The following is a 22,659-nucleotide window of genomic DNA, read 5'->3' as shown; positions in this document are numbered from 1 at the left end:
AGAAAGTGTCTACCCTGATGCAAACTATGCAACTTCTTTGGCAGTAGCACAGTGGTTGGGATAATCAAAAACCTGATTTATCGCAGTCACAAAAGTCTCAAAATTTTTCAGAGTGGCACTGTCTTGTTCTATATAAGGGGAAGCCCAGGCTATAACATCCTCAGTCAACAGGTTGATAACAAACAATACCTTCTTTTTCTAAGAAGTAAATACAGTAAGTTGCTTTTGAAAATATACACAACACTGATTTAGAAAACCTCTGTAATGGTGGCAGTCTCCATTGAACTTAAGTGATAGAGCATTTGCTATAGAGTCTCCATGTTTGGGCCAGATTATTCTGTCACAGTCAGGGGTTAGGCGTGGAAGCCAGTTGCAATAGCAGTAGAGAGGCACCTACCAACCAACTGGATAAGTACACAAGCAGGTCACCCTGGCAGATGATATGTCTAAGCACTAACCGGTGTTCACCAGAGATGGTTTGGCTGCATGTTAATACCAGGTCACAGGTCCTTGGGATCACCCCACCAGGAGCTGAGCAAGCCGGGGTCCAGTAGCAGATATAGCAGAAGAATAGTCAGTAATCAAGCCAACGGTAGGTAACAAGTGGTTGAAAATTGGGATCAAGCGGAAGCGTAGCTGAGGAACAAGCCGAAGATCGATAACAAATGGTTGCAGGTTGAGATCAAGTGAAAGCGTAGTCAAGGAACAAGCCAAAGGTTGATAAAGAGTGGCAGTGGGGATAAGGACAACTGTGGGTATGCAAAGGAGCGAGATATTGGCTGAAAAGAGAATAATAATCTGGCAAACAGGAAGTACAAAGGCATGGCAATAGAAAGTTCATGGGAAAAGCAAAGGTTTCAAGGTTCATGAGAAACAAGACACATGGTAAGGTTGTCTAAGGATTCGAGTAGGGAGCTGTCTAGCATCTCAAATGGTTCAGCGAGAAGAGATACTGCCAGACACAGCAGGTTCGAAACCAGGCCCTGACAGACTGTTACTTTCACTGGTCAATTTAGGCCTATTACCACTTAAGTAAAAAAAATCAGGTGTTGAAGCCAAAACTACATAAAAAAGCCATTTTTTAAATTTGAGTCAAATTTGGCTTCTACAATTTTAAGCTAGATGTAAAGGTTAAAAATTATTTAGCAAATCCAAAATATGTGATACCAGAAAATGCAGGGGCAAACACAGGTGCTACACAAACAGACTAAGAAGCAGATCAGTGCTGTTTAAAGCAGACATTCACCCTACATGGGAAGCTGACCTCTACTGCCTCCTCCTCCCTCCCTCTCTTAGCAATGGATGTTCTTTTTTTAAGCACTTATTTGTGCTACACAGCTGCACTTCCTTTCTGTTACTACCCCATGGCAAGTGCACAGATGCCGTAGATCTCTGATCCTAAGAAAGTTCTTCTGCACCTCTGCTCATGCACCAGGGGTACCCAGTATCTGTGCATGTGCAGGTTTTGCCACTTCGCTCATGCACAAAGACCACTAGTAGAGAGGCCGATTTTTTTCCCCCATTTTCACATGTGTGCAACACTTCAGGTGCTATAGAAATAGATCAGAAGACTCTGAATCTCATAAGTGCTGCAGACATTGCACAAATGTATCTCCTAGATTGTAAGCTCCAAGGAACAGGGCCCTCGAAACCCTCTTGTATTGAATTGTATTGTTACTGTACTGTCTCCCACCATAATGTAAAGCACTGAGCAAACTGTCGGCGCTATATAAATCCTGTATAATAATAATGTATCACAAAAAGCCAAAGGTGCTCCTAACAACTCCTCAACTCTATATAGGTGCTTCCTGTCCAAGATGTTAGCTGATAATAAGGCCTTTCTGGTAATTTTTGACAATACAGCTGAGATGGAAGGCTGGGTTTAAACACAATAGGCAGGACTGGTGGCTAATCGGTGAATTGCAGAAAACCTACAGTCTGTGGACGCTGTGGATTATGACAAGGTCAAGAGGGAAATACTGGCATTGCTGGATGTTACCATTGCAGTACAAGCACAGTGGATCAGTAGCTCAAGTCGAAATATTTGATGTTTGACAGATGTTTGACCTCATCCACCTTGTCCAAAATGGCTGCATCCAGGGACCCTGTGTGCGCTGCAGATAGTTAAGTCATTAATTATGGACTGCCACCTACCTAAATCCTTACCTGTCACTACCTACCTAAGTCTTTACCTATCACCCTGCAAAAATGTGTGAGCCAAGGGGAACCCAAATCAGTTGATTATCTGATGGAACTCGTTGGGGTGTACTTTGCACCTGAGAATTTGATCATCAACCCAGCAAACCCACGGACTTTTAATCCAAGCTTATGGTCTCTTCCAGGAACTGGTAAGACTGCTCGAGGGGAAGTAGGTGGTGGGCATGGCAAAAGAGACATGGCTAAGAACTTCTGATATCAGGTCTGGTAATTGGCATCCAAAACTAAGAAATCAGACCCAGCCTGGAAAATGTTAAATGTGTTGCCGCAATCTTGATAAAAAAGAAAATGGTGTTGGGCTTCCTTATACAGTGCCTAAATACACTTACATACCATAATTAATGCATAAATATATATCTCAAACAAATTCTAAGAAAAAGAATTATACACATCAAAAAAGGACAATATCATGTGATAATATGCAAAAAAATATATAAATCTGTAAACGAGAAATAGATATCACACACTGGAGAAATTGGTGAGACAATATACATGTATCCTTTAAACAGGGTTTTCCCACAAATGACATAAATCACAGCTGTGGGGTCTGTGGTCTGTCTAGTAGAGTTTGGCTTTGCCAGGGGATCCGGCTCCAGGTGGCAGCCACAGGAAATAAAGACTGGTGGTCTGATATAATCTTTATTTTGATATTGGGTGAATGTTGTTTACATGCTGAGGATATCAGATATGTGAGTTGGCTAATTTTATCATCCTGCCTAAAAGAAGTTTGGATATCAGGATTGGTCATACCTATTGTTCCATAAGGGAGATACCACCAGTGCTGCTAACCCAGATTCGTTTATGCTGATAGGCTGTATTGCTGTACCTTATAATGTGGAGGCTTATTGGCCCTTTGGGGTCGCTGTATGAAGGTGAGAGGGCAATTTAGCCGATGACGGATCCCAATTTTTTCATTCATACCACCTGTATCACCGTGGAATTTTTTTCACTGTGAAGAGTTCACATGGGGACATTTGTTGCTCATTATTATTATATTATTTAGTGGCACAATATTTGTGGTATTACGTGGTTAGTAGGGTTTTTTTATGTTTTTTGTTTGTTTTTTGCAGCACGTTGTGATATTTTATTGTGACACTGTTTATGTATTTGTGTTCACACAAATAAATCCCAATTAGGGATTTGATCACCAGTCATATATTGTTTATTTTGGTCACTTATCTCATTTTGTAACACATTTATGTGGAAGGACTTTGTGTGGTCCGAAAATTTTGTTTTGAATCAGGTTTTTATCCTGACAGTCTCACTGTATATTGTTCACGTCAGTTGTGAGTTTTCTGGTCACGGCACTGTTTCAGGCATATTTTATGCCTTTTTCACTGTGTTTATTTGTGATTTATGTCACTTTTTTCCCTGTTTAAGGGATTCATGTACATTGTCTCATCAATTTTTCCAGTGTGTGATATCTATTTCTCGTTTACAGATTTATATATTTTTTTGCATATTATCACATGATATTGTCCTTTTTTGATGTATATAATTCTTTTTGTTAGAATTTATTTGAGATTTATATCTATGCATTCATTATAGTATATACAGTAAGTGTATTTAGGCACTGTGTAAGGAAGCGCAACACCATTTTCTTTTTTATGTTTGCAGCTTATTCAGGTATATAACCAGGTGATAGCAACTTCCTGATATTTATCTTTATTTTGAGTAGCGCAAAATAAAGATAGTGTGTAGGTTTACATACTACATTCTTGCCGGGATCTTGGCTGTTTCAGCAAATTGTCCATTGACTACAAGCCTATGCAGTGTGACTTTTATTTCAGACACAGTCTTTAATTGTCACTGTTACACACTGAAGTGCCATTGATGGAAAGGAACATGTGTCCAATGATTGTGAATGACATGCATATAGCTATTTGCTGGACTCAGGGAGTTTGGTTACTCTGGTTAAGGCCAAGATGATTCCCCTCTGAACTTCAAGATTGTAAGAGTTGCTGTAGTCTGTGTGCATGGTGATACTCGAGAATCCTATAGCGACTATAAAGTTTGGAAAGGCATTGGATAGTGTGACTGATTTGGTAGGAGTTGTACCCTGCTTGTTACATGATGCAATCATAGGGAGGGACTTTCACGAATTGTGTGAACTCTGGGACTGTCTAGATTTAGTCACAATATTTGCACCAGAGGATGAGCCAGAATATCTGGTCTTAGCGCTAGATTCTCAGGACTCCTCGAGGCACCCTAGTTTTTACTTTCTCTATTCTGGCAAAACTGGAGGAGTGTGGAGAAGTACTTACTGTATAGTCAATGAGATTGAGCAGCCCTCTGCTGACTTCCTCTGGATCTGTATAGGATAGTACAGGGGTAGGCAACTTTTGAGCATTGTGTGCCGAAAATTTTTTTCAAAGAAATTGAGAGTGCCGGTAATATAAAAAAAAGTCAACTTCACACTCTCGACCCTAAAATGAAACTTTTATTAAGGAATTGCTGTAAATGACTTGAATACTAGTAAGACATGAATATTGAAGTTTGCACCTTCACCCCTCAGATCATCCCCTATTCCTGCACCTTTACTCTTCAGATCAACCCTATTCCTGTACCTTCACCCCTCAGATCACCCCAGTTCCTGCACCTTCACACCATAAGTCACCTCAATTCCTGTACCATCAGACTTCAGATCACCCCAATTTCTGCACCTTCACCCCTCAGGTCACCCTAATTCCTGCACTTTCACACCTCAGATCACCCCAATTCCTGCACCTTCACACCATAGAGCACCTCAATTCCTGCACCACCAGGCCTCAGATCAGCCCAATTCCTTCACATTCGCACCTAAGATCAGTTCCAATTGCTGAAACTTCACACCTTAAATCAGCCCCAATTCCTGCACCTTCAGACCACAGAGGAGCTCCAGTTCCTGTACCATCACACCTCAGATCAGCAAAACTCCTACACCTTTACACTTTAGAACAGTCCAATTCCTGTACCTTCACACCTCAGACCTTCTCAATTCCTGCACCACCAGACATCAAATCACCCCAATTCCTGCACTGTCACACCTCAAATCATCGCCCAATTTCTGCACCTTCACACCTTAGATCAGACCTAATTTCTGCACCATTGCACCTCAAGCCAGATCCAATTTCTGCACCCTCAGATCTCAAATAAACACAGTTCCTGTACCTTCATGCCTCAGATCACCCTATTTCCTGCACCATCACACCTCCACCTCATATCAGCTCCAAGTCCTGCACCTCCACACCTCAGATCAACCCCAATTCCTGCATCTTCACACCTCAGGGTTGGTTCTGGCCAACTCAGTGGATTGCTTTAAAAAATGCCTGGATTCATTTTTGGATACACAGAATATAACTGGTTAATACTGTAGCCCTGTTTTGGGGGGGGGGGGGGTTATGTGAAATGGCCCACACCAAACAAGCTATGGCGCTAACCTGTATATGAGTAGGCAATCCTGAGCCTTCGCTATATGGAAGAGGGGGTTGTGATAATACAAATGGCAGTGCCTCCACCTAGAATAGGGATTCTGCAATTGAGGAGACTCACCCCTTTCTAGGAATGTAACAGGTAGATAACTTAAAGTAACTATACATAGCAGTATTAATGCCTCCAGCTTATATTTCTAACATGAAAACATGTCACCACACCTGTATGAGATTAATGCAAAGTTTATATAAAGCAGCCACATAAAACAGGATGCATAAGAATAACATTCAGGAATTACAGTTTACCATAAATTGGGAGGTTGCAATTATACCCGGGTATATGTGCATGTAGTATACAGAATACCTCCAACCATGGGTTATAGCGCAGTCCGGTTGCAGGGGCCCCTGGAGAGGTGAGAGTCAATAAGATGCACGCTTCCACTTTAGATGCTGTGATGGCGTCCAAGTAACACGTTCTATGCGGATGATTGCATTGCTTATCTGACGATCAGCGATGCATCACCTAAAAGGATAAAATGCTCTCTCTCTCCTTACTCTTAGTCCCTATCCCTAAACTGGGCTGTCACTGCAACCGGGCCTCTATCTGTCTAAGTGGCCGTCGGATGCCTAACCTACCTCTAGCCTAATCTATCCAACGCTCCCTATGCTAATCCTAGCTAAAGGGAGATCCAGACCAATAAGGATACTATGGCTTTAAGCAAAGAGGCTGCAAAGATACACTGCAATTAACAGAAAGTTCACCTGACAGTCTTATGCAGGTGAAAACACTGATCTATATATATATATATATATATATATATATATATAGACAACTATAAGGATTCTGCAGTGTGTAAATAGAATAATGATAATGAACCACAAATCTCTCTCTTACAGAGATATCCTAATCTGCTTCAGTAACAACTAGATAGATAGCAGCCTTGTTAATCTGGATCAATACTCACAGAATCACCATACAGTTCTCCCCAGATACACAGCACATGGCAGGCTGGCACCCGCTGCCTGATACTTCCTGGAAAAACAAACTATATAACATCCTGGGGTTTCTTGACCTCCTTGTAGGGGCAGGAAGCACACCTAGGGACTTGTCTGTAATGGGACCTCTATGGTAGTGGCTGTATATGAATGTAAACAAACCACAACTAGTGTATAAAATAACAGTTCCCTACACTCTCCCCCTGGTGAAACCTTTACGTCCCGTCAAAGGAAGCTCACATTATATACCATAATGACATTCAATTTCAAATACACGTTGTCCTCTCTCCATTACAATGGTTTGCTAAAGAAAACAACAGATTAGTATAAATACATGCCAGGTGATGCAAATACAGGTAGCATATTGACCAGATTAGATACTGCCCCTACCCAGGCATGGTATAGATGGGGCTGAGGAATGATGCTGGGATCTCCCAAAGTATCATAAATCAAAACAGGTGGTGGGTGTCTAACCCTTCCACCTCTACGCACTTCCCTATGAGGTAATCCCTGATTTTCAGGTACTGAATGAGGGCTTTGTGTCATGGGAAGAGATGGCACTGATTGTGGAGTAGGACTAGATCCTTGGTTAGGCGTACTTACTGACTCAGGCACAAACCCTGGAGATCTAGGGTTCAGTGACTCTCTTGGAAGAGGAGAAGCTGTTGGGCTCTGAATCTCAGGAACTACAGTCCAGTCACTCTCATTAGAGTCAGGAGGGTCAGTTGTAATGTTATCCTGAGGTTTCGGGGATTCCCTTCCCACAGTATCTTCTGAGTCATCATCATCAGTGACTTGAGGAATAGGGAGCAAATGGTTTCGATGCCAAGCTTTTACTCTACCTTCTGGTCCCTTTATTTTGTACACAGGAATTCCAGGTAATTTGCTCACCACTGTAAAAATCTCATTCCTCCATCGGTCAGCTAATTTATGCTTCCCAGAAGGGCCCAAGTTTCTAAGCAATACCTGGTCACCAGGTTTCAATTCCCTGTATCTCACACGACAATCAAACCTCCTTTTGTTCGCTTCATTTATCTTGGCAGCATTTTCTTCAGCCAAACGATAAGCTGACTTAAGGGTATCTTTCAGATGAGCTACATACTGATAGTGACTTTGATGATCGACACCATCAGTGGAGACCCCTAGCAAGAGGTCTATTGGCAATCTAGGGTCCCTTCCAAACATTAAGAAATAAGGGGAGAATCCCGTAGTCTCATGTCTTGTGCTATTGTAAGCATGAACCATGGCTTCAACTTTACGACTCCAAGTACGTTTATCATCAACCTGTAGAGTACCTAACATATCAAGCAAAGGGTGATAAGGGGGTGATAAGGGGTAGTCCGGCTTTTATGGATGTTGAGCAGTTGAAGTAATTCCTTAACTAGTCTGCTCTCAAAGTCTCTTCCCTGATCCGAATGCAATCTGTGGGGTAAGCCATAGTGGATGAAATACTTCTCTCAAAGCACTCTGGCGACTGTCACTGCCTTTTGATCCTTGGTAGGAAAAGCTTGTGCATACCGGGTGTAGTGATCAGTCACTACCAACACGTTCCCAATTCCTCTTGAATCATTGTCAATGCATAGAAAATCGATACAGACCAAATCCATGGGGCCTGAACTCTGTAAATGTCCCATTGGGGCAGCTCGAACTGGGAGGGTTTTTCGTCTCAGACAACGGAGGCACCTTCTACAAAGGCTAGTCACAGTTTCTCTCATTCTGAGCCAATAAAAGCGGTCCTGAATCAAGCCATAGGTCTTCTCAGGCCCCAAATGACCATGATGATCATGTACTGTAGACGTCTGAAAACCATCTTTCAAAAACAATAGGGGAGAACCAGTTGACGTCTCCCTGGGTGGTCATGATACAGAGTCACACGGTAGAGTAGGCCCTTTTCAATCCTGAATTTATCCCAGTCTCTCAGAAATGAGCTACATTCAGCAGGCAAGGTTTTCTTCAATATCTCTGAATCATTTAAAAAAGCAATTTGTAGTGAGCGCTCTCAAATGTATACAGCAGCTAGAACACTTCAGGTAACCACAATACCTTTAAAATATACGTATATCAATATAGCAAAGAACAGTGCAGCGCTCAAAATTACTAAATGAATGAAGACAAAGTATATACAGTATATACATATAAAAAGTCTATGCAATATCCGTGGTATTATCTGGTAAGGTGAATGCACTTCCGGAGTATGTACTGGCTCGAAATAATAGCAATGAGCACTCACCAGAAACGCATGGATTATGCGCATGTAGGAATAATCATCCCAGGTAACCGATCCCTCGAAGACCGAGTGGTGGGCATCCTATTCACGGTGGGTCATCAGAAACACCAAGACAGATCCGGAGGTCCCCTTAAAGCTAGTCAGGTAATCCACACTGATAGTGTTGAACCCTCTTCTGGCTGGTGGAGGCACCCTTTCTGTGGGAGTAGTAGCTCCAAGAAGGAGCCCTAAAAAACAGGTGCCAGAGATAGTGTAGTATGTTCTTTAGGTGATTTTATTAGTCAAACATAGCATAGCAATAGGGCAGTATGCACATCACAGCATAAGTGTAAAACAGCATTACTGACCCCAATAAAGATGGCCGCCGGGCCTCCTCGTGGCTCCGGCGGTAGGAAATGACGTCACGCTCTGCACAGCTCCTCCATAGGCCTTTCGTGCTACAGGCACATCATCAGAGGGGAGGCTGTACAGAGGCGTGACCGACGTCAATGTAATATATAGGGGAAGACGGTAACCACGCATGCGCCGTCTTCCCCTATATATTACATTGACGTCGGTCACGCCTCTGTACAGCCTCCCCTCTGATGATGTGCCTGTAGCACAAAAGGCCTATGGAGGAGCTGTGCAGAGCGTGACGTCATTTCCTACCGCCGGAGCCACGAGGAGGCCCGGCGGCCAACTTTATTGGGGTCAGTAATGCTGTTTTACACTTATCCTGTGATGTGCATACTGCCCTATTGCTATGCTATGTTTGACTAATAAAATCACCTAAAGAACATACTACACTATCTCTGGCACCTGTTTTTTGGGGCTCCTTCTTGGAGCTACTACTCCCACAGAAAGGGTGCCTCCACCAGCCAGAAGAGGGTTCAACACTATCAGTGTGGATTACCTGACTAGCTTTAAGGGGACCTCCGGATCTGTCTTGGTGTTTCTGATGACCCACCGTGAATAGGATGCCCACCACTCGGTCTTCGAGGGATCGGTTACCTGGGATGATTATTCCTACATGCGCATAATCCATGCGTTTCTGATGAGTGCGCATTGCTATTATTGCGAGCCAGTACATACTCCGGAAGTGCATTCACCTTACCAGATAATACCACGGATATTGCATAGACTTTTTATATGTATATATATACTTTGTCTTCATTCATTTAGTAATTTTGAGCGCTGCACTGTTCTTTGCCATATTGATCTCTGGATCATTAACACTAACTGCTCTATATAAAGGTCCAATCAAAGGGTCAGCCTTTCGACTGTTAATCATCCGCTGAGGAGATATAGAACAGTTCTCAAAAGAGCCTAGGGCTGCTGGGTAAGCAAACATGTCTGGTACAGCATCAGGTCCACTTCCTATGGAGTCTATGAGCCGCATCTCTGAGAAAGCCACGTTATCGTCCACTACTGCAGCCATAGAACATAGTGCTCCAACACCAGGACCAGGGACTTCCTCCAATTCATTGTCTTCAGAGACAGACGGTAACCCAGGGCGTCTGCATAACGCATCTGCACCAATGTTCTTTGGACCAGGTTTGTATTTCAAGGTGAATTGATAATTTGATAGAGCAGCCAACCAGCGATGTCCAGTAGCATCTAGTTTTGCTGTGGTTAAGACATATGTCAAAGGATTGTTATCCGTTCTTACTTCGAAAGCTGCTCCATAAAGATAATCATGTAACTTATCGACAATAGCCCATTTGAGAGCTAAGAATTCCAACTTGTGAACTGGGTAATTGCGCTCGCTAACTGTGAGGCTTCGGCTGATGAAGGCGACGGGTCGCAACCCAGCTGGATACTCCTGGTGCAACACTCCACCCAGTCCTTCAAAGCTAGCATCTACATGGAGAACATACAGCTTTCGAGCATTAGCATAGGCCAGAACGGGTGCCTCTGTTAACTTCTTCTTTAACTGAATGAAGGCATCCTCACAGGCTGAAGTCCACTTATCGCCAAAAGGATTTTTGGTGGGTTTCTTCTGTTTTTCTTGACCGCTCGAATCAGTCTTCAACAAGTCATGTAGGGACTTGGCCACTTTCGAATATCATTCTACAAATCTGCGGTAATTAGCACAGAATCCAAGGAATGAACGTAACTCTGTGATATTCTGAGGTCGTGGCCAAATCACAATTGCTTCAACTTTGGCAGGATCTGTGGCCACTCCTTCAGCAGAAACAATGTGGCCTACATAGGTAACAGATAAACGGCAGAACTTACACTTGTCTGAAGACAACTTCAGCCCTTCCTCCTTTAGACGATGCAACACTTGCATGAGACGTTCCTACAATGAAGCTCCAAATACAATAATGTCATCGAGGTACACAACACTCTCGTGGCACTAAATCACCCAAAATGCATTCCATTAATCTTTGAAATGTTGCTGGTGCACCCCTTATGCCTTGTGGCATGCGGGTAAACTGATAGAAGCCCAAAGGACATATGAAGGCTGTTTTCTCTTGGTCTTCAGGAGCCATTGGAACCTGATAGTACCCTGACCGCAAATCAAGAACTGTGAACCACTGATTTCCATTCAGAGCTTCCAAAGCCTCTTCTATCCTGGGTAGTGTATACTGATCAGGTATTATCCTTCGATTCAGGGTTTGATGGTCCACACATAGGCGAATAGATCCACACTTCTTTCTTACCACAACAATAGGTGAAGCATAGGGACTTTTACTATCCGCAATGATCCCCTGATCTTTCATCTGATGTAAGGTCTGTCTGAGCTCATCAACATCCTTTGGAGCTATCCTTCTGGGCCTTTCCCGGAAGGGAGTGGCATCTGTTAGCCTGAAAGTGTGTTGAGCACTTTTGGCACAGCCTACATCCATTTCATCCATAGAAAATACTTCTGGTAATCCCGATAACTGCTGTGTCAATCTGTGAACCCAAAGCTCTGATAACTTTGGATCAGTCAGATCAAATTCAACAGTAGGAGCGGTACCTTCAACTTGCACTTTGCACACTTCAGCATAGGGGTTAACACCAAACACAGGATAGCAATGGGCTACCTTTTGGTAAGGATCAATTACAACGGGGTAAGGTGAACAGTTTCTCACAGTCACAACTGTAGATAGGTCCACTCTGGCCCTCCAGTCTTTCCTTGCAGGAATCACCTTCCACCCCTCTTTGTTGATCATCTCTTCGGGTGTTTCCATAAGGACGTAACTGCCATCTCCAAGTAGCTCAGGAGCAATGCTGGAAGCAACCCTTAGTATTCTCTCTCCCCCTGGAGGAATTTCCACTGCATGCCTACCGATGTGATACACCACTCCGCGTTGATAGCCAACAGAGAGGACATTACAAAGCTCTTTAAGATCAGAAGACAGTTCAATTTGATCAAAAGAAGCAGTTTGACCTCCTTCAAGAAACTTCTGAAAAGCACAGTGTACTGCTTTACAATTAGTACCTAATATCACAGGAGCGGCGTTGGAGTCCCCAGTGTCGGGACACACAAGTGCAGTGATCTCCATGGGAGGAACACCTTTGTCCTCTAAACCAGGTACAGTAACAATTATGCGCAGGCTTCCATCAACAGGGTATGACTTAGAGTTCAACCCCCACAACTTCATCTGTCCAGTAATCCCTTTGATAATGTGCCCTTGCCACGAAACGCGTTAGAGATAAGGATACCTCTCATACCACTTGTTATCTACTTGGTTCATGCATCTGACTGTCGGCCATCTTTTTGGAATCTGTGAATCAACTTCTTTGGACATTACCATGTAAGTGTGCTACCTGCTTTTATCAATCTCTTGAATAAAAAAACTACACTATCAAGATTTCTTTCTTTTGGGTCTTATTGCCGAGTCCCTAAGGTGATCTCCTGATATGAAAGCACACCACCCCTGGCGATAGAGGATATAAGGCTAATTCGTGTTACTGTAAAGAGGCGCACTCCCCCTGGTGGTAGGAGACGGCAAGAGTGGCGCACAGGTGTTCCTGAGGGCTCTACGCTGATGACCATTTGGCTGTGACCAGGAGTAGGTCATTATACTCCAATGCGCTTTTAGTTGCGCTATCTGGTTAGTGCATTTTACAGCTATTCTCCTATCACTGAAGTCACGGATTTGCTTGGCACTTGGATGTACCCCCAGATCTAATGACTCTAATATCCCTATCACTATAGGCACTTCGATTGGTTGAATGAATCTTTATTGCTAACCTGACCACTGTTTACATTAATTTATGAACGTTAAACCTGGTGCATGTCATACTATTAATGTATTTCCTTCTAACTCTGCTGTACATATGTTAATTCCCCTTATTATACACTCAAGCGCTGCATTTTTTGCTGTATTTTATCATCTGTCCAGTAGATTGAAGTGGTGTGTTGCTAAAATGCTTCTGATAGAAGGAACGATAGGTAAGGGTAACTTGAGACCCAGTGTCAAACAAAGCTGAAGTTTTAAGTCCGTTGACAGTAACGTTAACAATGGACTTGGAGCCTATGATAGGCTGTTTTGTTCCTGACTTTGAATATTTCAGTCGTCCTTTGTGCTTTTGTACAGGGAATGACACACTTTGCACCATTCCCTCATAATCGTCATGACATTGTCTAACTGAATGGCCCGTCTAACCACACCTGAAGCACTTTCTAGAGTCTCTCCCTCTGTGTAATGCAACGGGCATGTTAATGGAAGACTTGGACCAAGTGAATTCAGGTTGATCATTTTGAACAGGACGAGAAGGGAGGTCCTCTTTAAAAGGTTGTTTCACTTTCTTAGGGGTGCTAAACTGAATGTCAGCTTCCAATTTCTTCACTAACTTCATTAGTCCATGAAGAGGAAGAATATCATCAGATAACTTCACTTTGAGGAGCTGTGCAAGAGGATGATGAGGTAACAACCCCCGTACTAATTGACTAGTTCTCATTGAATTCACTGCATCAGCATGTATAGCAGTGTGATACACCAGACGTGACAACAGTAACTGAAATCGATTAATAAAAGTGGAAACACTCTCTCCTTCTTTCTGACGGGTCATACAATAGTCAGCAACCATCTGTTCAAGGTCATAGTATGGTTCAAAATGGTCAGACAGTACTTGTATATAGTCTGTTGCACTTACCCCCTCATGGGTATCTCAATACAAGCGGATTAGTTCGGCCGCTGGAGATCGCAGACTTTCCATAACACGCTGATGCTTGCCTTCCTCTGAGCAGGACCATTCTTTCAAGCATTGAAGGGTGTGCTCTTTCCAAACTTCGAAAGCTTCTTCTCCTTACAGGAAGAAGAAAACAGGAACATTACCAGAGAACACTTTTAGCTTTCTATAATGTGCCACCTGTAACCCTTGTGCTAGCATCTCAGTCAGTTGATTTAAAGTGCCAACAGCATTCTCACTAGATTGTGAAATATTGACATCTTCCTGATAAGAATAGTTAACTGGCATTTGTTCTTCTTTTACACTGACGTTTTGTGGGACAGAGGGAAGGTACCTCCTTCTAGGAGTAGGTTGAGGGCGCCACTTTTCTTCGTGTTGCTCCTCCATGACTGACTATTAAACCCACTTCACTCTCAGCAGTGCCTCCAAATGTAGCCCTGTTTTGGGGGGGGGGGTTATGTGAAATGGCCACACCAAACAAGCTATGGCGCTAACCTGTATATGAGTAGGCAATCCTGAGCCTTCGCTATATGGAAGAGGGGGTTGTGATAATACAAATGGCAGTGCCTCCACCTAGAATAGGGATTCTGCAATTGAGGAGACTCACCCCTTTCTAGGAATGTAACAGGTAGATAACTTAAAGTAACTATACATAGCAGTATTAATGCCCCCAGCTTATATTTCTAACATGAAAACATATCACCACACTTGTATGAGATTAATGCAAAGTTTATATAAAGCAGCCACATAAAACAGGATGCATAAGAATAACATTCAGGAATTACAATTTACCATAAATTGGGAGGTTGCAATTATAGGAGAGGTGAGAGTCAATAAGATGCACGCTTCCACTTTAGATGCTGTGATGGCGTCCAAGTAACACGTTCTATGCGGATGATTGCATTGCTTGTCTGACGATCAGCGATGCATCACCTAAAAGGATAAAATGCTCTCTCTCTCCTTACTCTTAGTCCCTATCCCTAAACTGGGCTGTCACTGCAACCGGGCCTCTATCTGTCTAAGTGGCCGTCGGATGTCTAACCTACCTCTAGCCTAATCTATCCAACGCTCCCTATGCTAATCCTAGCTAAAGAGAGATCCAGACCAATAAGGATACTATGGCTTTAAGCAAAGAGGCTGCAAAGATACACTGCAATTAACAGAAAGTTCACCTGACAGTCTTATGCAGGTGAAAACACTGATCTATACAGTTGTGACCAAAATTATTCAACCCCCACTGAAATTGAGTGTTTTGGCCAGTTTGACATTGCTTTTGATCATTCAGTCATCTTGCTTACATTTACATTAAAGAGGCACTTGTAGGTCAGACAAATATAACATAACAGTTATAATGAAATAACCACAAATGTCTTTTCTGTGCTCACAGCATTATCAGTTTTATTCAACCCCCAAGTGACATTCAATCTTAGTACTTAGTACAGCATCCTTTTACAGTTATAACAGCTTTTAAACGTGAAGCATAGCTTGACACAAGTGTCTTGCAGCGATCTACGGGTATCTTCGCCCATTCTTCATGGGCAAAGGCCTCCAGTTCAGTCACATTCTTAGGCTTGCGCACTGCAACTGCTTTCTTTAAGTCCCACCAGAGGTTCTCAATCGGATTTAAGTCTGGTGACTGCGATGGCCACTCCAAAATGTTCCAGCCTTTCCTCTGCAACCATGCTCTAGTGGACTTGGAGGTATGCTTGGGATCATTGTCCTGTTGAAAGGTCCAACGTCTCCCAAGCCTCAGGTGTGTGACGGACTGCATCACGTTTCCATCCAATATCTCCTGGTACTGAAGAGAATTCATGGTACCTTGCACACGCTGAAGCTTCCCTGTACCTGCAGAAGCAAAACAGCCCCAAAGCATGATTGACCCTCCACCATGCTTCACAGTAGGCAAGGTGTTCTTTTCATCATAGGCCTTGTTCTTCCTCCTCCAAACATAGCGTTGATCCATGGGCCCAAACAGTTCTAATTTTGTTTCATCAGTCCACAGAACACTATCCCACAACTTTTGTGGTTTGTCCACATGGCTTTTGGCATACTGCAGTCGACTCTTCTTATTCTTTGGAGACAGCAAGGGGGTACGCCTGGGAGTTCTGGCACGGAGGCCTTCATTACGCAGTGTGCGTCTTATTGTCTGGGCTGAAACTTCTGTACCCACATCTGACAAATCTTTTCTCAGTTCCTCAGCAGTCACACGGGGACTTCTCTCCACTCTACGCTTCAGGTAGCGCACAGCAGTCGAAGTCAGCATCTTCTTTCTGCCACGACCAGGTAGCGTTTCAACAGTGCCCTTTGCCTTGAATTTGCGAATGATGCTTCCTAAGGTGTCTCTTGGTATGTTTAACATCTTTGCAATCTTCTTATAGCCATTGCCCTTCCTGTGAAGAGAAATCACCTCTTCTCTTGTCTTCCTGGACCATTCTCTTGCCTTCACCATGTTTGTAACCACACCAGTAAATGTCTAGAAGGAGCTGAGTATCACAGTCATTTTAAAGCTGCCTAATTGGTGCTTATTATGCTTGATTGCTGCTCGGTGACATCCACAGGTGTTTTCAATACCTGATGGAAAGCACCTGTATGAACCTCTGTTCTTCAGAGTGGTAGTCTTTAAGGGGTTGAATAATTGTGGCAATGAAGAAACCACATAAGAACCATTTACTACTGTATTACATAAACAATTGATGTCATTTTAGTTGCATTTGGGTAGTTACAACGTCCTTGTAGGATTTGATTCTGAATACAATTCCAAATGTACACTATAGTCCCTAAACCCCTTTACAGCATTGGGGGTTGAATAATTTTGGTCACAACTGTATATATATATATAGACAACTATAAGGATTCTGCAGTGTGTAAATAGAATAATGATAATGAACCACAAATCTCTCTCTTACAGAGATATTAGGGTTCCAATACAGAAGTATAAATATAACAGAGGCAGACCTAATCTGCTTCAGTAACAACTAGATAGATAGCAGCCTTGTTAATCTGGATCATTACTCACAGAATCACCATACAGTTCTCCCCAGATACACAGCACATGGCAGGCTGGCACCCTCTGCCTGATACTTCCTGGAAAAACAAACTATATAACATCCTGGGGTTTCTTGACCTCCTTGTAGGGGCAGGAAGCACACCTAGGGACTTGTCTGTAATGGGACCTCTATGGTAGTGGCTGTATATGAATGTAAACAAACCACAGCTAGTGTATAAAATAACAGTTCCCTACACTATTTATAGGTAAAGTTGATCCAGGGAATATGCGATTGCCTCTCGGGGGAGCAGGAAGAATTTTTTTCCCCCTGCAGGAGCAAATTGGATCGTGCTTTGCTATATTTTTTTTGCCTTCCTCTGGATCAACTGTGGGTGTAGGACTATAACTTTTTTTTTTTTTATGGTTGAACTGGATGGACTTTTGCCTTTTTTCAGCCAGACTAACTATGTAACTATGTAACTCAGATCACCATAATTCCTGCACCTTCACAACTCAGATCACTCTAATCCCTGCACCTTCACACCTTAGATCACCCCAATTCTTACATCTTCAACCTCAGTTCATCCGCAATTTGTGCACCTTCACACCTCAGATCAGTCTCAATTCCTGCACATCTAAATTAGTGGTTCCCAATAGCTAGTTAATTACCAGTCAAAAATGAGTGCAGGCCGCTTGGGGCATCTGACTACAGGATTGTACCTAGCCTGTCTGATGAGGGGGTACAGTATTGAATGTCTGGGGGCAAAGGATTGATTGTCAGCAGGGCAAAGGGTTGTGTCAGCAGTTTGTAGGGAAGTGTACAGAGGATGGGAGGTCAGAAGGGGAGTGTACAGGGGTCAGCAAAACAGAGGATAGGGTCCAGCAGGGTGGGCCATAGGGGTTAGCAGGGCAGAGGACAGCGGATAGTAGGGTATAGGACAGGGGCTAAGCAGAATAGTGGAAAGCTGTTAGCGGTACAGGGGGCAGTGGATGGGATCACCAGGGCATAAGATAGGGGTCATCAGGGCAAAAAACAAGGGTCAGCAGGGCAGAGGATGAGATCAATAGGGCATAGGGTCAACAGGGCATAGGGAAGTAGTCAGTAAGAGCATGGGACAGGGATCACCAGTGCAGAGGATGTGGTCAGCACAGAGGAGGAAGGGGAGAAATTAAAGGAATACTTTGAAAACACATCAGATCTCAATGGGGAAAAATATCATGCTGGATATCTATACTGATGTGGACTGGGTAATGTGTTAGGAACATAAGGATGCCCCATTGTTTGATGTAAATGAAAATTATCAACCTACAGAGGACTGATTTCAAAGACCCCCGAAAATTAAAGTGAAAAAATGATGCAGCAGGCTAGTCCATTTTGCTAAAATTTCATTGCAGCAACTCAAAATGGTACTCATTAGTTTGTATGGCCCCCATGTTCTTGTATGCATGCCTGACAATGTCGGGACATGCTCCTAATAAGACGACAGATGGCTTCCTGCGGTATTTCCTCCCAGATCTGGTCCAGGGCATCACTGACCTCCTGGAAAGTCTGAGGTGCAACCCGGCGGCATCAGATGGACAGAAACATGATATCCCAGAGGTGTTCTATTGGATTTAGGTCAGGCGAGCGTGGGGGCCATTCAATGGCATAAATTCCTTCATCCTCCAGGATCTGTCTGCATACTCTTGCCACATGAGGCTTGGCATTGTCGTGCACCAGTAGGAACCCAGGACCCACTGCACCAACCTAAGGTCTGACAATGGGTCCTAGGATTTCATCCCGATACCTAATGGCAGTAAGGGTGCCATTGTATAGCCTGTAGAGGTCTGTGCGTCCCTCCATGGATATGCCTCCCCAGACCATCACTGACATACCACCAAAACGGTCATGCTGAACAATGTTACAGGCAGCATAACATTCTCCGTGGCTTCTCCAGACCCTTTTACGTCTGTCACATGTGCTCAGGGTGAACCTGCTCTCATTTGTGAAAAGCACAGGGAGCCAGTGGAGGACCTACCTATTCTGGTGTTCAATGGCAAATGCCAATCGAGCTCTATGGTGCCGAGCAGTGAGCACAGGGCCCACTAGAGGACATCAGGCCCTCAGGCCACCCTCATGAAGTCTGTTTCTGATTGGTCAAAAAAATTCACACCAGTGGCCTGCTGGAGGTTATTTTGTAGGGCTCTGGCAGTGTTAATCCTGTTCCTCCTTGCACAAAGGAGCAGATACCGGTCCTGCTGATGGGTTAAGGATCTTCTACAGCCCTGTCCAGCTCTTCTAGAGTAACTGCTTGTCTCCTGGGATCTCCTCCATGCTCTTGAGACTGTGCTGAGATACACAGCAAATTTTCTGGCAATAGCATGTATTGATGTGCCATCCTGGAGAAGTTGGACTGCCTGTGCAACCTCTGTAGGGTCAGGTATCGCCTCGTGCTTCTAGCTAGTGCACCTGTTGTTAATTTCATTACACCAAAGCAGCTGAAACTGATTAACAGTCTGGATAAACACGCACAGATGTGTCCCAAAGGAAATAAGTGAATGGTATATGTCAACTGTGATTGGTGGGGAAAAAACTCACTGCTGCCATGGTAAAAACACATCGGTTTGTGGGAAGTATGAACAGGAGCCAGGCGCTGTGTAGTTTTGTGATAAAAGTAATACACCTTATATGGAGGTGTGCCTTTAATAATTCATATGGTAAAAAATAATAAAAAAATAACCAGCCTGTGGCTTTAAGAAGCCAGGTTCCAAGTCTCTGACTTAAAGCGCATGTGTGCGAAACATGTTGTCCCGGCAACCGGCCTCTTCCTTCTAAAGCTGCGGCTCCAGCAAGAGTTCCCCCCTCCGTCTCTCCACATCGTGGTGACGTCATCCAGGACGCTGGGGCGTCGGGTACACGTGGTCCCTGTACTGACAGTTATTCTACTCCACTGCTTCCCTCTGAGCGGACGGGCCGTCCATCTTGGAACCTTGCTTCTTAAAGCCACAGGCTGGTTATTTATTTATTATTTTTTACCATATGAATTATTAAAGGCACACCTCCATATAAGGTGTATTACTTTTATCACAAAACTACACAGCACCTGGATCCTGTTCATACTTCCCAGAAACTGATTAACAACCCCCTCTGCTACTTAACTGACCAGATTAATATCCCAGGGTTTTAATTGACTTGATGCTATACTCTGATTAAAAATTGTTTCTCTAATTTTTTTTTTTAGCAGTGTATTTACAAGCCTTCACTGCAACACAGTCTCTGTTGGAGAGCTAGCCAGCATCTCCTAATGTACCACCCCAGATCATACAGTTGCAAGAAAAAGTATGTGAACCCCTTGGGATTACGTGGAGTTTTGCATGAATTGGGCATAAAATGTGCTCTGAACGTCATCTAAGTCACAACAATAGAACACAGTCTGCTGAACATAATACTACACAAATATTTTGTAAACATTAGATGTTGCCATGGTTTAATTGCACATAACATGTAAACATTCACAGTGCAGGGAGGAAAAAGTATGTGAACCTTTAGACTTAATAATTGGTTGACCCTCCTTTGGCAGCAATAACCTCAACCAAACGTTTCCTGTAGTTGCAGATCAGACCTGCACAACGATCTGGAGTAATTTTGGACCACTCCTCTTCACAAAACTTTTTCAGTGTAGCAATATTCTTGGGATGTCTGGTGTGAATCGCTCTCTTAAGGTCATGCCACAGCATTTCAATCAGGTTGAGGTCAGGGCTCTGACTGGGCCACTCCAGAAGGCGTATTCTGTGCTGTTGCAGCCATTGTTTTGTTGAATTACTTGTATGCTTTGGGTCGTTGTCCTGTTGCATCACCCATCCTCTGCAGAGCTTCAGTTGGCGGACAGATGGTCGTACGTTTTCCTGCAAAATGTCTTGATAAACTCTGGAATTCATTTTCCCATCAATGACAACAATCCGTCTAGGCCCTGAGGCAGCAAAGCAGCCCCAAACCATGATGCTCCCTCCGCCATGTTTTACAGTGGGGATGAGGTTTTGATGTTGGTGTGCTGTGCCCTTTTTTCTCCACACATAGTGTTGTGTGTTCTTCCCAAACAACTCAATCTTGGTTTCATCTGTCCACAGTATAGTTTGCCAGTAGTGCTGTGGAACATCCAGGTGCTCTTTTGCAAACTTCAAACGTGCTGCAATATTCTTTTTGGACAGCAATGGCTTCCTCCGTGGTGTCCTCCCATGTACTCCATTCTTGTTTAATGTTTTCCTTATTGTAGATGTGTCAACAAAAATGTTAGCATGTGCCAGAGATTTCTGTAGGTCTTAAAACTGACACTCTGGGATTCTTCTTTACCTCATGCAGCATTCTGCGCTGTGCTCTTGCAGTCATTTTTACAGGACGACCTCGCCTAGGGAGAGTAGCAACAGTGCTAAAAAATATGAATATGATCTCCTGCGCCACTACATATAATAATACTATACAGCAGCTAGCACTAAAGGTGCCACAATCACAACACCAACAGTAGTCAAGAAAATAAAGATATAAAGCAGTGCAGCGCTCAAAACAAAGTGAAGTATACTATATCAGATGACATACAGATATACAGGTGGCCCACATGGCCATAACGTCTAAAACATTAATGGGCTGGTGGTGACTAGATCTCAGACCACTTAATCATGCAGTGTTACACGAACGTTCTGATGTCATATCCAGCGTGGGCGCCATCTTGGTGCTCCCAGTTCCTGAATGCAGTACACCCTTTGAGTGGTGTGAAGGCTCGTTTTTTATGAATAAATGTGTGAGTAGTATTTTGGTTTTTATACTCATTCAATAAAGCGATTTTACACTATGCAAGTTCTTTTTCCTTATTGATGATTGTGTGGGAGGGGTACCTTTGATACCATCAACGCTCTGACATAGGAGATAAGAGGAGGAGAGTCCCACCATTACTTCCTGAGGGATTCACCATCTGAAGGATCTATCCAAGATTTACCATATACTCAAAGGCTCATTGGTCCCTAGGGGCCTGGGCAGGAAGGTGAGGGGGCACTTCACCTATTTGAGGATTGGCACCTACAGTTTACACCAGCATGTTATTTTATGCACATGGACACTATCTACTGCACATGCTTGAAGTCACTATAGTGCATGATTAAGTGGTCTGAGATCTAGTCACCACCAGCCCATTAATGTTTTAGACGTTATGGCCATGTGGGCCACCTGTATATCTGTATGTCATCTGATATAGTATACTTCACTTTGTTTTGAGCGCTGCACTGCTTTATATCTTTATTTTCTTAGCAACAGTGCTAAACTTTCTCCATTTGTAGACAGTCTGTCTTACCGTGGACACATGAACATCAAGGCTTTTGGAGATACTTTTGTAACCCTTTCCAGCTTCATGCAAGTCAACAATTCTTGATCGTAGGTCTTCTGAGAGCTCTTTTCTGCGAGGCATGGTTCACATCAGACAGTGCTTCTTGAAACCAGTAAACCCAAAACAGGTGTGTGTTTTTTAAGGGCAGGACAGCTGTCAGCAACACATCCAATATCATCACACTGATTGGAGTCAAGGTTGGCTCACTCCTGGCTCCAATTAGCTCTGGGAGAAGTCATTAAGCTAGGGCCTCACATACTTTTTCCTCTCTGCACTGTGAATGTTTACATGTTATGTGCAATTAAACCATGGCAACATCTAATGTTTGTGTAGTATTATGTTCAGCAGACTGTGTTCTTCTAT

This window comes from Staurois parvus, unplaced genomic scaffold, assembly GCF_062004578.1.
Source record: "Staurois parvus isolate SC_StPar_1 unplaced genomic scaffold, SC_StPar_1.0 ptg000751l, whole genome shotgun sequence".
Classification (NCBI taxonomy): Eukaryota; Metazoa; Chordata; class Amphibia; order Anura; family Ranidae; genus Staurois; species Staurois parvus.
The sequence above is the reverse complement of the archived record's forward strand: the minus strand, read 5'-3'. Positions refer to the sequence as shown.